Raw genomic sequence first — 16,955 nt, 5'->3', positions numbered from 1 at the left:
AGTAAGAGCGACTATGCAGCAAAAAAGCTTTCTCCAGAAACTCTCCAGAGAGAGGAAGTACTGCGATATAGTGAAGGTCAATCATGGTTGCTATCAGTTGACAGCCTTAATTTTCTACTCTGAATAGTTCATATATCATGGGAGTTTTTTTGGCAGAATTTTTGTGGTATCTGAAAAGACTGGTTCACCAGTGCAAGTGCCCCCACTATTGTGCACGATTGAATGCTCCCTTCTGCCATACAGAGGCAACATGTGGCAACTGTAACCCTTTTTTTCACATGGGGACAGAGGTGCTTTAAGAGAAGAGGGACCCATTTGCAGGCCTCGGGTGGGACCCCTTCTCTCAGGCGGTGCAGAAGACTCTAGCATTGTGTGCATTTTCAGGTCTCCAGGAACATGGCGCCCACACTGCATTTGCAAGGACATCTCTATTGCACATACGTGAATTCCCAGAAAATGGCTGTGGCAGCCATTTTCCCAGTGATCTTTGCCGCTGCGGTGCCGGCACTGGATGGGTGGAATGGTAAGGATATTTAAATGCGCTCATTATGCATATGCCAGTGCATGTGGCCCCCTCCCACTGGGTATCCTCATCATTGCCTAACTTCCACCATCTTTTCTAACGCATTTTAATCAGTATATCTCCTTTTTGTTTTGTGTATGTTTTTGCCTGCTTTCTTTTACCCCTTACCTATCCCTCCACCTATCTCTGCCATTTACACAAAGCTTCTCCAGCTTGCCCGCCTTCTGTCTCTCGTTACACCTTACCTTCTTTCTTGTCAGTTTCTGGAGTTTTAATGGCCACTGATCAGAATGTACATATAGGAAGCTGAGGATGTCAGGTAAGCAGACTCTACTGATTTTCATATAGAACCAGCAAATATTACAGCCTCATTGAGAGAACGTGGTTTCCTCTCACACGCCTTGAGTCCTGTTGAAGAAACAGCGCTATAGAAAAAGTTTATCTTCAAACCTGAACCAAATAACTGAGTTATTTCCATAGGTCTCAATTGAAAGAACTCTATACTTAAGGGGTTGATGTATCAAGCAGTGAAGAGTGGAGAAGTGAACTAGCACAACAGTTGCCCATTGCAACCAATCATCTTCTACCAGGGGCAAATGTAGGGTCAGGTCACCCCTAAGCACAACATTATTGGTCATCCCTGTGAAGGAATGGCATTGGTGGTAAAAGCATATTTTTGCCATCTTATTCTCCACAGCAATGAATGTAAATTTTAGCCATATTAGTCCGTCATGCTTTTGTCATTATTCCCCATGTGTGTATATGTAGTCCCAGGACTTCATTCATAGGGCATTACCCTGTATATCATATGCTGTTATCCTTATATGGTCACGCAGGAAGGATCCAGGGGGAAATAACTCTCTGAACTCTAAAGGCCCCCATACATTAGTCTAACTTGTCCTAAGGACAAGTTAGACCTGATTGTCCCGGCAGCTTCCCGGGAGGGGTCACATGCGATTAGGCACTTCATGTGCCAAGTTTTGCATGTGATAAATCACATGCGATTTATCACATGCTATTCCAGGGGAGCTGCAGGCGGAGGTAGCAGGGGATGGCAGACGCCGGCAAGGGGACCAGGGAGTGGGAAATGACTGTGATGCCACTGCCACAGGCTTGTCATATATTTCTGCATACTGGGTGCAGTACTCAGTCACCTTCCTATGGGCGGGATGTACTATGCATCCAAATGACTCCATTACTAATCACATTTCTACTAACATATGTAAATACTACCGCTGTCTCTATTAAAGCTGTCCTTTATGATCAGTGCCAGCCCCTGAACTTCTGGGCATATGACCGGTAAATCCGTTTGTGCATGCACAGAGTGATGTGCTGGCTGCTGGGAGGGATTTGATCAGATTCCTCTCAGGAAGGAAGCAGAAAGAAGCCTATAGGTCATTATTTTATGGAGTTACCCTCTGCACTGAAGCGGCAGCATCCAGGGCTTAGTATACATGGAAATTTAGTAAAATCCCAGAAAACTGGGTTTTTACCACATTTTGGGGCTAATGCAGCATGAATCGCTAATCAGAGAATTTTCAAATCGAACAACATCATGCACGCGCAAAGGGAATTAGCGACTTAAAGTGCGCATGGATGGTAAACACAATGGAGTCCCAGTTTGACTGACAGGAAGCTGGCATTTTCTGGGTGTTTCTACAAATATGTGTAGCCCCTACTTCCTCCGACCCCAACCCAATGCCCATTGGATCGGATGTCAGACACATCTGATTTGGTCTCGATTTCGGCCCTATCCATCGGAATCTGGTAAAATCGGGCCCAAATCAAACAAATGTTTGAGGAAATTATTTACCTTGAGTCATTTTGAATTATTTTTTTAAACATGATATAAGATTAGACTTAGAAATAAGCAAACGTAATTTCTGATCAACACCATTCATGTGAATGAATTGTCACATAAAAAAAATCTATTCTAAGCATACACAAGGCAAGTTTCCAAGTACCACTCAGAGAACATGTGCAAGCAATACTCCTGTTTGGAACAGCATTGGGTGAATGCTTTGATGTGGGATTTGGCTACAGAATACGGGCAATAGCAGGAACACCAGGGCAGAGTGCCACAGCCTAAAGGATGGCTCTTAGATGAAAGGGTTATGGTATAAAGGGATGGCAGTGTCTAGGACTAGAGTCAGTAGTGGTCAATACAAAATGATCATCATGAAGAACAAGGGTCAACATAGACAGAACATCAACATGGAAATTGTCAATACACTGTCAACCTATCGACCAGATGCCAGTTAAAAGGTGATAGAATGTTGATCTAGTTTTGGTCATTTAGAAGAATTGTGCCAACCAGACATTAACACTATGGCCTTTATTCAGATCTGATCGCAGTACAAATTTGTTTGGAAAATGGGCAAAACCATGTGCACTGCAGGTGCAGAAGATGTAACGTGCAGAGAGAGTTAGATTTGTGTGAATTACTTTGTTTCTGTGAAGGGTAAATACTGGCTGCAATTTTTTTACACTGCAATTTAGATTTCAGTTTCAACACGCCCCACCCAAATTGAACTCTCTTTAACATGTTACATCTGCCCCACCTGCAGTGCACATGGTTTTGCCCATTTTTCAAACAAATTTATACTGCAATCAGATCTGAAAAGGGGCCTATGTGAATACACAAAGGCAGCGGCGTAACTATAGCACCGCAGCCCCCGCCACCGCGGGGGGGCACTGTGCATGTGGGGGCGCCGGGGGCTGCGGTGCTATAGTTAACCCCCCCCCCCCAATCCCCTGCAGACTTACCTATCGCGCTGGTCCCGGCGGCTCCGTTCTTCTGCTGAGGACCACCACAAAATGGCCGCCCCCATATAGCACACAGTTCTGTTGTATGGGGGCAGCCATTTTCTGGTGGTCCTCAGCAGAAGAACGGAGCCGCCGGGACCAGCGCGATAGGTAAGGCTGTGGGGGATTGAGGGGGGGTTTGCAAGGGTGGCGGCGGGGCAGGAGGGGGGGGTAGGGGTGCTTAGCGGGGCGGGGGGGCGCCCCCCCCTAACGGCGGGGGGGCGCCCAAAACGTAGCTACGCCACTGCACAAAGGGCCTTATTCAGATTTCATCGGTACTGCGGGCATTCGCACGCAGTACCAATGTTGTGCGTCTGCGCATGCGCAGGCGTGTTTCTGCGCATGTTCAGGCGCATGGTGCGTGCACCCACGGCGACCTTTCGGGTCGCCGGGTGCACGCACCCATGGCAGTGAGGGGGGGGGGCGGAGATGGGCGGGGAGCGCGGGGCTGCCCCATTACCATATGGGAACGCCCAGCGTTCCATGAGAACGCTGGGCATTCTCATGGTAATGAGGCAGTGACGCGGGTGTGTGGGCCGGGTAGCTGACATCACCGGATGTCAGCTGCCCGCCCATATCACGCCAGCGTGCACGCTAAACTAAGTAACTCAAAAGTCACTTATATAAGCGTGCACGCTAAACATCATTCGATTGATGTGGGCGGACACCCCACCAAAGCGAATGGATGTTTATGCAAAACATCCATTCGCTGCTGTGCGGGCGAAGCAACCTGAATAACCCCCAAAGGCCCTTATTTTGGTTCACTCGCAAAGGCAAATTCCTTCTCAGATGTACAAAACCATGTGCACTGCAGGTGGGGTAGATGTTCCTTGTGCACAGAGAATTAGATTTGGGTGGGGTTTTACTTCAAAGTGAGATCTATATTGCAGTGTAAAAACAAAGCAGCCAGTATTTTCCCTGCACAGAAACAAAATAACTCCCCCAAATCTATCTCTCTCTGCACAAGTTACATCTACCACCCCCCCCCCTGCAATGCACATGGTTTTGTCCATTTGAGAAGGAATTTGCATTTGCGAGTGAACCAGAATAAGGGCCAAATTGAAACATTTCCCCCAGAGAGACAGATAAAAATGGAGCTTATTCCTGTAGATGTGTTCTAATGATAGAAAGTGATGCAACTATCAATCCCACCCCTCCTTTAAAAACATAGCTGATTAGTCTACCCCAGTGGTTCAGGACCCCACCCACACAGTTCACGTTTTCCAGGTTACCCAGAAGTTGCACAGGTGCATTCATTGCTCACTGACACATTTGAAAAGATCCACAGGTGGAGCTAATTATTTCACTTGATTCTGTGAGGAGACCTGCAAAACATGCACCGTGTGGGGTCCTGAGGACCGACTTTGAGAACCTGTGGTCTACCCTATCAGTAACAGCAAACAAGAAACTAACAAACAAATAAATTAGAACTATCCACTGTAAATGGAATAACTATTTATCATGGAAAAAATCTCATGAAATAATAATAACCCTCAGCATTTTATAGAATAGAAGATAATGTCCCTGCTCTGTACTCAGCATGAATTTGCAGCTGTCTGGGATGTGTGAAAGAGAATTCCTTCCTTCCTAAATGGAATCTAACAAACTTTGATTGACGGACGTGATCTAATATCATCACTACAGTATCGTCTGCATGTTTCGAAAGGCAGTCTGCAAAGGAATCTGTGTGCCAATAGCTGCAGAAACTACCATTTTATCAGGGATACCCTATAGTGGGTCTATAATGTCGACAGTCACTAGGTCCACCAGTAATGGTTGACAGTGACTAGGTAGACACTTGGAAATGGGAGAATTACTATAGGTCGACATTGCCAGCAGGTCAACACGAGCTTGCGGTCGACATGGATATGGCTGAAACTCAAAAGGTTGACATGAGTTTTTCATGTTTTTTTGTGTCTGCCAACATATGTCGACATAGACACCATATTAGTGTACTGCATCCCCTTGCTTCCGGCAAGGTGCCTTGCTGCGCGCGGCACACTATTATATTCTCACTCTATGCCCACTTGGATAGTATGAACCAAGTCGGTCTGCACCCAAAAAAGTAAAAAAAATAACTTGTGTCAATAATTTCCATGTTGACCTTAAGCTTGTGTCAACCTTCTGTCAATGCTGACCTATAGAATGTTGACCAGTTCCAGGTGTTGACCTAGTCACTGTCTACATTAGTCGTTACCCTAGTGACTGTTGACCTGGACATTGTCGACCCAGGGACTGCACACCTTTATCAGTGAGCACTATCAATAGCAGTGGCACACGCAGGGGGGTTTCTTAGACACCTTAAAAGTGCGATTTCCGAAAACGCAACCCATTAAATAAGCGATTTGTATACTTTTCTGTACGAAAACATCTGGATGCGATAAAAAAAATTTCAACACTTTCAGTATGCATGAGTTATCACACAGAATATGCGATATCCGACCCTTAGCTCATCCTATTAAATATGCGATTTCAAGAAAAAATGCAATGTCGCCATTTTTTTTTTCTAATAATCGCCAAAAAACACAAATCTCATCCTATAGAATGTCACCCTTGGTCTATCTATAATACTTTAACTGACCCTGCATATACTGGGTCACCCAAGTGTCCATCTCAGTACTTTGCTCCGCCCCTCTGGAAACCCCCTTCTGAAAATTCTGCGTTTGCCCCAAATAGGAATACCCCGAGCATTTATTAGAGGTTATTTGCAGCCATTTTTATTTCTGCTAGCTATTAGCATAATAACAAAATATGCATCCATTGTATAAGATGAGCCATGATGACAGCTTGTATCAAATTTCTTACTAAAGATACAAAGTTTGACAAATCATCTTTAAAGGTGTTTTACTATCCAGTATAAACTGAGCCTAATACATTCACTGCAGTCTAGAAAAACCTGACGTCATCAGTATATTATTTTAGCATAGCATTTTATGGGGATTTATATTATATCCCTGGAGGCAAAAGACTGACGCCGGCATCCCTATACAGAGAATCTCGACCAACTCCATAGGCACATTAACTCTCTCCCCCTATCCCTCTAACACTCCCCCTATCCCTCTAACACTCCCCCTTGCAACCTTACCACAAGCCTCCCCAATAGTGCCTAAATCCCCAACCTGTATCCTTACCCTAACCCTCCCCTTCTAAGTGCCTAAACCTAAACCCCCAACCTGTATCCTTACCTTAACCCTCCCTTTCTAAGTGCCTAAACCTAAACCCCCAACCTGTATCCTTACCCTAACCCTCCCTTTCTAAGTGCCTAAACCCCCAACCAGCATCCTTACCCTAACCCTCCCCTTCTAAGTGCCTAAACCCACAACCTGTATCCTTACCATAACCCTCCCTTTCTAAGTGCCTAAACCTAAACCCCCAACCAGCATCCTTACCCTAACCCTCCCCTTCTATGTGCCTAAACTTAACACAAAAACCCCTCGCAAGCCCTTCCCTATAGTCTAACCCTAACATTACCCCTCCTGCAGCCTGACTCTAAGTAACCCCACTAGTGCCAAAACCAACCTTATCCACCCATCCCAAAGTGTATGTGCGTTGGTTCAATAAGCATCAGGGCTGCAAATTCGCAGTCCTTCGACCAAGTCTAAATTAGGCCCATAGTCCAGATCCATTTGATGGCAGATTTATTTTCAGCTGTAATCAATGCCCACAGAGCCGTAATGCTTCCCCAACCTAAACTACATTTTGAAAGGTATAAAATGTGTTAATATGTTTTGCAGAAGTGAATCAAAGCAATATCTGCTTCACATAAATAATGACTATGATGTAAACAACAGGTAAATATTCACAGTATTACATATATTTAAAATAATTTTAAATATATGTAATAAATGTAATGGAAATGGGATCATTCTTTGAAGTCTATTGTTTCTAAATGTAACATTGTTTAACCAAAGGCTGATAGTCTGAAGGTCTGAGGAACATTAAACCATGAAAAACAAAAGGGAAAGAAACTCGGGTGGGGTGCACTCTTAATATCTTAATCACAAAAGTTGCTCAATAAAGATATTTTTTAGTTTGAAGTTTTTTTAGTGTGATTTTTAATATATATTTGCTGAGTGTTTTTAGATTAGTAACCAAAGTTACTGATTTATTTTACAATTAGTCTGTTCTGGCGATTTATTAACTAATTGCAGGATTTAATCAAATTGGTATGCGCAAATATACATTTAAATATGAGAGCTGACCATCATATATCCTTAATGCCTTTAACCAGAAGGCAATGTCAGTGTAGTCTCAATTAGTTTTGAGATAAGGATTATAATCATTGGTCAGCGTAACTCAAAATTTCAAAAGGTAGAAAAATAATGACATATACACATACCAAAAATTATCATAATATTATTTACATATGTACGGTGTTTTGCTTTTTAATTACAAAAGCTCCCTTGGCTGCCATTTGGTGCACTTATTGGTACTTTTTCCAATGTGTTTTGAAATGGCAACAAATCAAACTATGTGGCAGACCTGCTGTCACACATTGTAGCAGATTTTATAGACAAAAAGGTTAACAGGTTAATTGCCCTAGCTGAGATAAGAATAGCTGTTTTAAAGTGCTGGTGGGCTTATAGGATGCTGATTGGTAATACAACTATGCCTCACAAATTGCCTTCAATGGCTCACACACACCCCATACAATTTTTAGATGCAATAAAACCAAAATCAAAATCACTCAATATACAATGGTTCAATTCAATCAATCACCCCAAATATAATCAGATAGGATTTACAAAGTCTGAGTCAAAACCATTCAAAAAGCCAAACTGTTCTTTTGTTGAGAGCTCTGGTTTTAGTTATAATAAATGCAGATGGTTGTATTCACCTAGTTAGATTGCCCTAAGTGCTAAGACACGCAGTGCTTCAGTGTTCAGCGTGGATTTTAAATATGCTAACAACCATAAATGTTTGTAAGACCCCGTGACCTTAGCACACGGGAGGAGGGGAGAACAAAGTATAAGTGAAATAGCAAACCATTAGTTAAATTGCCACAAATGTTGCCACTTCATCACTATAATGATCAGAGATCAAAAAACACCAAGGCTACGTGCAAGGGAGAAAAAGCAAATGCCAAAAAGACATGTAGTAAATAAATAAATTGAAGGACCGCTGCCCCGTGTCCTTACCTTACCACTGTTCTGTTTTGACGGGACTGTTCCATTTTCCTGGAACTGTCCCATGGACCGCATTGTCATATGGAGGATGGGGTGGGGCAGTTGGGGGTGATCACTCCCTCTGCAAGCAGCAGTGTTTGATTAGTGAGCTGCAGGTAAATAGATATCATGCTCACCCACACAGCTTCTACAAAATACAGTCTCTGGGGCAGCCTAGCACCTCAGGGAGTGATTGGCATGCCTACGCTCCCATACCCACAAGGCAACACCATACTCAACTGCCCACCAATGTTGGGAAGTATGATTAAACCACAAGTGGCTTTGACTGTTTACATTTTAAATAATGTGATGGAATTTCTCTTTTAAGAAGTTAGCTTATGCATCAACCAATAGTCGTTGAATGGCATTTAGAGTTAAAACAAGTAAGGCAGAATAACTGCCTCTTTGGGCCTTATTCAAACCTGATTGCTGGGCTGTGAATCTTTGGATCCCAGCAATCAAGTAAATGCAGCCCCACCAGGCATTCTCCCCGCCCCTGTGCACACAGGGAGAAAACCATTAGCAATCACTAACCATTTAATGGTTTCCCCCCTGTTCGCAACGCCAAGTGAGGCTAACGTTACTCGGCACTGCGATTACTGTGGGTAGAAGGCGGCCGCTGATGGCGTAAGTGGCCCTCCCAACGGCCAGATGCCATCTGAGATTTCCTGGTCATTCTCAGAAAACGCTGGCGTGCCACCCACAAATGGCAGCCAACTGTCAATCACCTTGCGAATGACCAGTGGAGACAAGCCATCACTGGTTTGGTTCACAGTGGGACCCCACACAAGCACACTGCGTACCATACGCAGTCCTTCAATAGTTGCTCAGGCTTCGAATTTGCAGCCCAGTGATCAGGTCTGAATCAGGCCTTTTGTTCCAGTTTCCCCACCCTCTCATCGCCTTTGTGTGTGGTGTGCGTGTCCTGTTTAATTTAAAATTGTACTTCTCAATAATAAGTTTGACAAAGAATTGAAATGCCAACACTGTTGTCTGGGTCTTTATTATTAGTTCTGATGTAAATGTAGTTTATCAATAACATGTAACGGGTAACATGGAAATAACCCGCTAGTGAGTTTATTCTTTTTGTTTTATTATTCAGCTTATGACCACATTGGTAGAATGTAACACTGGTGTAATAAAGGACCATTTTGAGCTTTGTGTACATTTCCCATAATCCCCCAGGGACACTGGAATCCTGCACGTTATGCAGCTCGCTGATTCTTCATTTCTGGCGTAGAAATGAAAGAGATCTCTATTTATAGGGTTTCTGGATAGTTTTAAACACTGACACATATCTTGCATTCTTTACTAAGTACGATCACTGTTACAAATCCCATATGAATTTAATGCCATTTTCCTAGAAAAATGAATCATGTACATTATAATCCTAAAATATAAATCTATTTCACTGTATGCATGCATTTTCAGACTATGCAATAGATATTGCAAGAAGAATGTGTATCATTCAAAAACATAGACACTTGCAGATAAATGTTATTGGAACTGAGTTTCAGGAGATTCAGATTTTTGTTCGACAATGATCGTATTTCAAAGTAGCAATCATTTACAAGACAAAAGCATCCTGGTTTTGCCTTGTAGATGATTGCTGCTTTCAAAATATGGCCTTTCTTACAAGAAATTCCGGGCCTCTGCAAATTGGACCCTATTTCATTTACCTCTTCAGGAAGTGACTAACATTCCCTGCTAGACCATAGCAATTATCTTGTTAAAAATATTAGTTATATCCAGGGCTATTTTTGTGCAGGCTCCAGCAGGAACTGAGGCCCTTATTCTAGTTCACTCTTTCAGACAAAATATTTCTTAGATGGACAAAACCATGTGCACTGCAGGGGAGGCAGGTGTAAAACCCCACCCAAATCTAATTATCTCTGCACAAGTAACACCTGCCTCACCTGCAGTGCACATGGTTTTGTCCATCTAAGAAATATTTTGTCTGAAAGAGTGAACTAGAATAAGGGCCTCAGTTCCTGCTGGAGACTGCACAAAAATAGCCCTGGTTATATCTATTATAGAAAAGACTCTGCCCCTCCCCCCTCCATCACCACCACCATGGTAGGAGCAGCCCACACCAGGACGGTCCCAAAAAACACTGCCAGATTAAGGTACACATGGGCCTGAAGCTGAATTTTCTGAATGGCCTATTGTGTTCTGCGATAAGGGGTGTGACAAATGTGGACGGTGTCACCTGTGCTTTGGAGAAAAATCTGTGCATGGGGTGTGGCTAGCACCATTAAGGGTGTATCTTCAGCCACCTCAATGTCCCTCCCCTCATCTCATATTATATATTTCTTTATTTTTGCAAGTTGTATACGTGTTCAGGCTAATAAATATTATAAAGAGAAACCTCCTATCCAATTGATCAATTGGCAGATAGATGCCAACTATAGGGGCAGATGTATAAAGACGATATGGGGGAGAAGGGTATCAGCGCATGTTATGTGCACTGATACCGCTTCTCCCCCATGTATGACAGTGCCAGTGTGCGGTAATGGACAGGGGCGCTATGCACCCGTGTCCATATCGGTGCTGCTATCTAAATGATAGCAAGCCGTATGTATGAATGGTCAGCATCACTGACCGTTCCGCCCGCTGCTGCTTTTGGCTTTGCCTTACATTAATTGTGGGGAAAATATTAGAAGGAATAATAAGAGATAGTATCCAAAATTTCTTAGAACAGGAAAAAGTGATACGTAAGGCTCAGCATGGGTTCGTCAAAAATAGATAATGTCAGACTAATTTAATTAGCTTCTATGGGGAAGTCAGTAGGGGGCTGGATTTAGGGAAATCTGTTGATGTAATACTACTGATTTTGCTACAGCTTTTGACACTGTGCCTCATAAAAGGTTATTAATGATACTAGGTAATTTAGGGTTAGGAGATAAAATTTGTAATTGGATTTAAAACTGGTTGCACAATTGAGAAACAGAGAGCAGTGGTAAATGGCATACATTCCAGCTGAGGTAAGGTCCAAAGTGGAGTCCCGCAAGGTTCAATATTGAGACCCACCTTGTTTAATGATATTGGAAGTGAAATAGGGGCAGATGTACTAAGCTTCAAAAGTGATAAAAGGGAGAGTGATAAACATCCAACCAATCAGCTCCTGTCTGACATTTTTCAAACACAGTCTGTGACACGGCAGACAGGAGCTGATTGCCTGGCTGTTTATCACTCTCCATTTTATCACTTTTGAAGCTTAGTACATCTGGCCCATAGTGTGGAAAAACAAGAAGAAATATGCAGCGCTCTTTTAATGATGCAATCAAACTGATAATACAAAACACATTTATTTCTAAAATACATAAAAATAAAATTATATTATAAAAACTGTACAGATGAAATTATCAAGAATGGGTTAAAGTGCAATATGATAATGGCATGTGGACCTGTCAAGAGGAATAATGAGATATAACCTGCTCTGGTCTATTGGAGTTCCGGCACAAGTGGAGAGTGAATTGTATGGAGTCCAAAGATTTGTAATCCCAATCTGCTGCTGGAGGTGTCCTGGTCCTTGGGAGGACTATATATTGTCAAGGGATCCTCTCTAGATTGCGGATGTACTTGTTAAGGGATGGGTACTCCAATAGAATGTCTCCATATGATGTCTGTAAAGGTATCCCAAATATAGAAGCAGAATGGTATAGGGATCCTCTCAATAAAGTGCAACAGTGCCTGGAAAATCGATTGCCAAAGTGGGGAAGATAAGCCAAGTCCAGATAAATAAGCAGGAATCTAGTTTTCAAATCTCAGACAGGTCCTAAGAACAGCACCAACGCGTTTCGCTGTCACTCTAGGGACAGCTTTTTCAAGACCTTGAAAAAGCTGTCCCTAGAGTGACAGCGAAACGCGTTGGTGCTGTTCTTAGGACCTGTCTGAGATTTGAAAACTAGATTCCTGCTTATTTATCTGGACTTGGCTTATCTTCCCCACTTTGGCAATCGATTTTCCAGGCACTGTTGCACTTTATTGAGAGGATCCCTATACCATTCTGCTTCTATATTTGGGATACCTTTACAGACATCATATGGAGACATTCTATTGGAGTACCCATCCCTTAACAAGTACAGCCGCAATCTAGAGAGGATCCCTTGACAATATATAGTCCTCCCAAGGACCAGGACACCTCCAGCAGCAGATTGGGATTACAAATCTTTGGACTCCATACAATTCACTCTCCACTTGTGCCGGAACTCCAATAGACCAGAGCAGGTTATATCTCATTATTCCTCTTGACAGGTCCACATGCCATTATCATATTGCACTTTAACCCATTCTTGATAATTTCATCTGTACAGTTTTTATAATATAATTTTATTTTTATGTATTTTAGAAATAAATGTGTTTTGTATTATCAGTTTGATTGCATCATTAAAAGAGCGCTGCATATTTCTTCTTGTTCTTGCACTTTCTAAAGGAATTGACTAATCCCTTTTGCAGCTGCTCATATTGAGACATACAGCCCTGATAAGCGCTCTATACAGTTTTCTGTATTTTTTTTTCCATAGTGTGGAAACACTACAAAGTGACTTAAATAGACTGGAAAGGTGGTCAGAAAGGTCAAAAATGCAGTTTATCATTGAAAAATGTAAAGTAATTAAGTATGGGAACAAAAATGAACAAGCTACTTATAGGCTAAATAGAGTTATTTTAGGGGTCATCATAGATGAAAAATTGGGTAATAGTTCACACTGCTCAATTAAAAGGGGTATGGTTTCAAGGGATGCCAATGTGATAGTGCCTCTTTACAAAGCATTGGTGAGACCACACTTGAAATATTGTGTTCAGTTCTGGGCACCGCACCGTTAAAAGGAAATAAATGAATAGGAACAGGTACAGAGAAGGGCGACTAAGCTAGTAAAAGGTCTTGAATCACTAGAATACAAAGATAGGTTAACCAGGCTGAATATGTTTTTATTGGAGAAATGGAGGTTGAGAGGTGATATGATTATTATGTTCAAATACAGGATTGAGAATCATATGGAACTGAGACATGATTTGTTCACTAACAGGCCTATACTTAGGACACGCGGGCATGTACTGAGGCTCGAGGAAAACAAATTCTGTACTGAATTAAAAAGAGGATTCTACACTATGAGAGCAGTAAAATTCTGGAACTAATTGCCGGTGGTGTGATTACAGCAACTACTCCTAATGAATTTAAATCAAAACTGGATGCATTTTTGGCCACTAAGGGAATCCTATAGATATTACTTACTCAAGTCAGTAGTTACAAGTTAGATAGGTTGAACTTCATGGACTAACGTCTTTTTTCAACCTTAATTATTATGTTACTATGTAATTCAGCAGGTGGTGCCTATAACAAGCAGATTACTGCAGTAGTGATCCAACATGCATCCTAAGATGCAAACATCAGACCACTCATCACCAAACCCATCACAGAGGCCAGGAAATCTCTGTGTAACCACGTAGATCCTTGCCTCTTCCCTCCCCTAAATGGTGGTGACATGCCTGTGTTTTTGGAAACAAAGATCATTGCCACCATCTCATCGCACCACAAAAGGTTGGCCACATTAGGCTTAGGAAAATATGGTTAGGGATAGAGAAGGAATACTTTCCGGGAGACACAGCTCTCCATCAGATGTATGCACCTGAATTGCTCCGCACATTATTGCCAGGACGTAGGAGTTCTAGTGGAGTTTCTGCTGCCACCGGGAGAAGCAAAGTCACCAATAGACCACAAGGTATGATCTGTCAACATTCTATCACTATGACATTTTAATCCAGGTGTTATTTACAAAACCTAGCTCCAACACTTTTACAGACCTATACACATATATATACTAGAGATGTGCAGGTTCTGATTTACTCTGATTTCAAATCAGGATCTTATTGGCTATCCCAAATCACATGACAGTTGTTGACAGTTGATAGCCAATAAGATCCTGCTTTGAAAGCAGAGTAAAAGTGCCCATACACTAGTAAGATTTATCTTCAGATCTGGCTGGTTGGAACAAAAACATGGTTATGGATGAGTGACAGTTTGTCAGTTTTCCAGCATTTCCAAGCAAATGGTCAACTGTCATTTGCTCTCATCCATAACCAGGTTTTTGTTCCAACCAGACAGATCTGCAGATAAATCTGCGTGTGTATGGCCACCTTAAATCAGAGTCTGCACATCTCTAATATATACATAGAGAAACCATTTGCAGGGATAACAAAATATGAGTATGGTTCAAAAACTAAAGTACCAAGACCTCTCACATGTGTACTGTTCTATATTTCATTCTAATTCCCCACCAGGCCATAGCAAGTAAACCACTGCTTCCCCTCATGGCCATTAGACTTCACCTCATTTCAGCTGTAGATGATGGGGCTGATGGTTGAACAGTGAGGTGCATAGTGTGATCAGCTTTCTGCATCTAAAGGGCATATCAGCAGCTGAGATTCTTTACCAACTTGTCAAGGTACACGGTAATATTGTCATGTCATAGAACCAGACATCTTAATGCCGGGCCATACTCAGCCAACCACACGCATGAGTTGTTATGGTGCTACCATTGGGAGGTAATGGATAATTAAAGAAGCAACTGATAGAGGAGGATTCACAACTGACGGCAAAGTTCAGCAAGCCATCATGTCATGGCTTCAGGAGCTGGAAGCTGATTTAATCTATGCTGGGATAGATTCCTTGGTGTACCTTTGGGACAAATGCTCAGAAAAGTATTGGGACCATGTTTTTTTAATATATTTTAATTAAGTTTTGAAAGTATAACAGGGAGTCATGGTGTCATGGTGATTCATGGAGACAACAAACAACAATCAGATTCCTTATAGATAGAAAGACATGAATCATCAAGTAATATCAAGCATCAAGAAATAAGGTAGTTCAAGAAGCCACTGTTGTGGGTATGTATAAGCTTAGCTTTTTCAACATATCTTATCTAAGCGTCTAATTAGGTATGACTAGTTAATCCATGAGGACCAGAAGTAGGGTAATTTAAGTATGATGAAGAGAAAGGAAGGGATGGGGGGGGGGGGGGGTGTAAATGGTATAGAAGAGAGAGAAAGAAGGTTGTTAAACAAGGCTATGCTTATTGGAAGAATCACATATGAGTCTGATCCACTAGTATTTAAACATGTATCAATAGGTTTGAGAGAGAGAGTCAATAAGGTTCATTATTAATTAGTTAGTGATTAAGTAGTCGGGTATTCTTGAGAAGCTGAGGATGCTGAAGCGGGAAATTTAGATTTGAACCAAGAGGTGTGAATGTGGGGCCTAACACATACAGGTAATGGTCATTTTTGGGGGGAAGTCTTTTTTAATTCCATTTAGGACAAAACAATAAAAACCCACTTTTGCATAATGTCTTTACCTGTTGTTAACACAAGGTATGCTGGGAGGGCTGATTTATGGCGGTGTTGTTGGTATAGGAATAGAAGTAGTGTTGGAGGCCACTGCTGTGCAAGGTGCCAATATGAGAATAAAATTACATGCCTGGCAAACTTATTAATATCACAGTTACTTCTGAGATCCTACAGAGTCCATCAGCATGTGCCATCTGCCAAGAGCTCAGTAATTCACACTCTGAGCGATCACTGGCTTCAAAAGCATCATGGGAATGGCTGGGAGTTTATGATACTGTGATCTGATAGTTCTTATTCTGTTTGTACCTTTCTATTTTGTGGTAATACAGTCATGTAAATATACCCCAAAATTCCAGTGCATGTCTGTATGATGCCATCATTTCAGTGCTTCTTTAAAAAAATATATGTTATAAGAGAATATTGTACCCTAAATAATATTGATATTAAAAGTCACCTTGGGCTTCTGTGACTATACTGCAGCACTTCCTGCTGGTGGTAGGCACGCAAGGCAAAGTTATATTTGAGTATTTCCTTAGTCATTTACATGTTTTGTAATACGTAAATGACTTAGAGGATTCTTAGAACTCGATGTGGCTGCTGCTTGGTCATGTGACGGATGTGTGCGGATCGGACTCAAAAGATGATGCATATCCCGTCGCTGCTGAGATTTTTGCATGCAGCAGCTCTGACAAGAGACTGTACAGAAACGGCCACTGCCGGCTTCTCAGATTTGCCACTTGCATACAAAAGACGCACCAACAGATCGACGCACCCTCAGACCCCCGATCAATTTTATGTTTGCTCAGAAAGTCCATCAACAGCTAAGCCATTGTACAGGGACGCAATTACTGACATGCTCCCAAATGCTCATGACAGGCCTGCTTTTTAGTAGCCACCCCGCATTTCCTTCCATAAATGGTCACTGTCTGCATTCTAATTCACTTTACTCAAGATCATTGTTGCACAAGCACTCTATGGCACAGACACATGTGCAGGACAGGGCCAGATTGAGGGGGGCTTGGGTCAGTACCCCATCCCCCCTCCTCTATCTAGAGAACCCCTGTAGTCGGCATGTATTTAATAAAAAATATTATTTTTTTAGCTAAAGGTGTGTG

The 16,955-nt window shown here is 42.2% G+C and overlaps 1 protein-coding gene across 1 annotated transcript in view; it reads left to right on the top strand.

Annotated features, from left to right (window-relative positions):
• Positions 1-813: 813 nt before the first annotated feature.
• Positions 814-16,955, top strand: part of DNAJB1 (DnaJ heat shock protein family (Hsp40) member B1) — a 59,459-nt gene continuing 43,317 nt past the window's right edge. Inside the window, exon 1 of the mRNA XM_083184995.1 lies at positions 814-842. The gene's annotated coding sequence lies outside the window, so the exon portion shown is untranslated. The remainder of the gene's footprint in view (positions 843-16,955) is intronic.

Source organism: Crinia signifera, chromosome 4 (assembly GCF_055691185.1).
Source record: "Crinia signifera chromosome 4, ASM5569118v1, whole genome shotgun sequence".
In the NCBI taxonomy this organism is placed as follows: Eukaryota; Metazoa; Chordata; class Amphibia; order Anura; family Myobatrachidae; genus Crinia; species Crinia signifera.
Note: the sequence above shows the minus strand (reverse complement) of the source record. Positions and strands in the feature narration are given on the sequence as shown.